Below are 3,539 nucleotides of genomic sequence, written 5' to 3'. Positions count from 1 at the left end.
ACACAGGGCCTGAAAAATCACTGAAGTCCAGTACATTTGATGAGTTTCTTGTTCTTGGGGATTGTTTTGGCTACTGCTTCCTCTGAGACTAAACTTTCCCAAGTCCAGTTCGGCAAGCTCAAAAAGAAAATCTTCCGTCACAGTCCTGTTTGTGCCACGTTAGGAAGTAACAGTGTGAGCCTAACACCGTGTCTACTTGGGTGTCAGTCCTATTTAGTCACATTGACACCATACATGCAAAGCGTTCCTATACCTTGTTAACAGTCACGGCCACCCCCAAAGAATCCTGGGAGCTGTTAACAGTGCTAATAGTTGACCCCTCTACAGTTCCCAGAATATATATATATTGTGGGGGAATCTGTGGCTATTAAAGTGGTATAAGATTGCCCTAAATATGCAGGGTGGAGGTGACCAAAATGCCTAGGAATCTTCCTTCTAAGCATGCATTGAATTAGGATGCAAGGCTTTCCAAAATGGGTGCATTGCCCCAGGGTGTTGGGTTTTTTGTGTTTTTTCACAGCAAACTGATTACATTGTATGCAGTTCTAGGAGGTAACTCTGTATTCCTTGAGACTGGCGTACCTTGGCCATCCTCATTTTGAATAACGTTTCCCCACCTTTTGTCGTTGCTGTTGTTAATTGTTGGACCCCAAATATGCTGCAGCCTTTGTTGTTGTTTAGTTGTTTAGTCGTGTCCGACTCTTCGTGACGCCGTGGACCAGAGCACGCTAGGCACTCCTGTCTTCCACTGCCTCCCGCAGTTTGGTCAAGCTCATGTTGGTAGCTTCGAGAACGCAGTCCAACCATCTCGTCCTCTGTCGTCCCCTTCTCCTTGTGCCCTCAATCTTTCCCAACAGGGAGTCTTCTCTTCTCATGAGGTGGCCGAAGTATTGGAGCTCAGCTTCACGATCTATCCTTCCAGTGAGCACTCAGGGCTAATTTCCTTAAGAATGGATACGTTTGATCTTCTTGCAGTCCATGGGACTCTCAAGAGTCTCCTCCAGCACCATAATTCAAAAGCATCAATTCTTCAGCAATCAGCCTTCTTTATGGTCCAGCTCTCACTTCCATACATCACTACTGGGAAAACTGCAGCCTTACTGGGAAGTAATAAAAGTCCTGTGACATTGAAACAAGGCTTCTCTTCACACTTGGAATACTGTGCCGTGGACAGTTCTGGGTGCCTCACCTCCAAAAGGCCCTGGAAAAGCTTTGGAAAAAGGCAACATCAAGGAGGTGGTGGAGAGCAACTCCCCCTGCGAGGAAAAGTTACGACGTTTTGGGTAGGCGAAGCAAGTGGGGTGCAGAATGTAGCATGGTTTGGGGGAAAGTGGCTAGAGTGTTGTTTTGCCACCTTACAGAAAACTAAAACTCGGGGCATCCAATGGAGTGGACTGTTGGGAGATTTGGGACAGAGAAAAATGACTTTTTCACACGGGGGACAGGTGAATTGCAGACAGATCCACCCCACATATTCATTCAAAGCACATGACTTCTTCCAAAGAATCCTGGGAACTCATTAAGGGTGCTGGGAATTGTAGAACGGTGGGTGGGAACTACAGTTCCCACAATTCTTTGGGGGGAGTTATGTGCATGGATGTGCTTTAAATGTGTGGTGTGGGTCTACTGGTGGCATTTGCTCACACAGTGATGGCCACTGACTTGGGTGGCATTAAAAGAAGATTGGACAAACTGGTGGGCGATAAAACTGTCGGTGGCTACCAGCCACAGTGGCTAAGTTTGCACTCCACTGTTGGAGACTGTTTGCCTCTGTATCCAGAGCCTGAAGATCAGGGGTCAGCAAACTTTTTCAGCAGGGGGCCGGTCCACTGTCCCTCTGACCTTGTTGGGGGCCAGACTATATGGGGGGGGGGGATGAACGAATTCCTATGCCCCACAAATAACCCAGAGATGGATTTTAAATAAAAGGGCATATTCTACTCATGTAAAAACATGGTGATTTCCAGACTGCCCGCAGGCCGGATTTAGAAGGCGATTGGGCCGGATCTGGCCCCCGGGCCTTAGTTTGCCTACCCGTGCTGAAGATTGTAATCTTTCCTCATAGGGGAGTTGCTTGATAGCAGTTGAGGCAGCCCTATGTGGGGTACTTCCTTCAGTTGCAACACCTTGACAGATCCCCACGCAGTCTCCCCTTGATCCTGCTGCATGCAGGCACCTACAGATGTGGTTCTGTGTTGATCTCCCAGCCCCTTACTGTCAGCCTCAGAGGTGGGGTTTGCTTGCCAGGTAAGGCTAGGCTGGGAGTCCTTTGGGCAGTGCCAGCTGTCTGTCACCCTTGGAGCCAAAATTTAATTTCTCAAGGATTCAACACTTTAGAAAGTATTTCTCTGTGTCCCAGAACCGGTGGTTAGCTCAGCTGGTTAGCGCATGATCCTCATAACACCAAGGTCACAGATTTGATTCCCCACAAGGGGCAGCTGCCTGTTTCTGCATTGCAAGGGCTTGGACTAGATGATCCTCAGGGTCCCTTCCAAGTCTATGATTCTATGAATCTTAGTGATGGTGACAGAAAAGCACTCTGCCCATGATCTGGGACATGTTATTCTTTATTAGTATTCTGGCTAGGGATGATGGGAGTTGTAGTCCAAAAAACAGCTGGAGACCCAAGTTTGGGAAACACTGCTTTAGATGGTCATACTTCAAATGATGTCTCCCCACCCCGCTGCAACTTTTAGACATTTGTGTGCATTTATTCATAGAATCACAAAATTGCAGAGCTGGAAGGGAGCCCAAGGGTCATCTAGACCAACCCCCTGCAACACACTTCAATTCAATGTGTGGGAGGCTGTCCTTCTCCAGGTTACCCCCCCCCCCATGCCTACCCCAAAGTCCTCTCTGCCACAGCACCTCTGCTTACTAAGTGCATTATTCCCTCCTTAGGACAGCAACATGCAAGGGGTGGGGAGCGCAGTGGCTGCTTCGCCCTGTCTTTCAGGTAGGGGTGGTTTTTTGGTGCGATTTTGGATGGTGTTCAGCTCACACGTGAGCTTCCCAGAAGCTTCTGGCAGAGGCCCACCAGGGACGACAAACATTTGACTACACGTCCGTTTTGGTCTCGTCCAGCCACTCTTGATGTTCCTTCCAGCTGTTGCGATTTCGCAAGAGAAGGTGACTGGCTGTTCCTGCAGCCTGATCTGAGCGCTGCTGCTTGTGTTGCTGTTTGCTGAAGTCTTTTGTTATCCATCCCTCGGAAAGAGAGAGGGGGGGGGGACCCAGGATCAAAACTAGGTTTTATTCCACCCGGGTCAAAGGCCCAGTTTGACACACACAGAGAGACACCCAGTGCACACTTTCCTACACACACACACAGGCTGGGAGCCTCAATGGGCAAAAAACCCATGGCAAAAAACTCAGCTAGCCCCTTTCCTCCCCCCCCCCCAGCTGATGCACTGGGCAAGCTGTGTGTGTGCTTTTTCTTCTCTCTCCCTCTCCCCCCCTTCACTCCCAGCCTCCCCACCCATGGGTGTAGCCAGGATTTTAGTGGTGGGGGGAGGACTTTTGTTAGGGGGGTTAGAACT

Source organism: Podarcis gaigeae (genome assembly GCF_964106915.1).
Source record: "Podarcis gaigeae genome assembly, chromosome: 16".
Lineage (NCBI taxonomy): Eukaryota > Metazoa > Chordata > Lepidosauria > Squamata > Lacertidae > Podarcis > Podarcis gaigeae.
Note: the sequence above shows the minus strand (reverse complement) of the source record.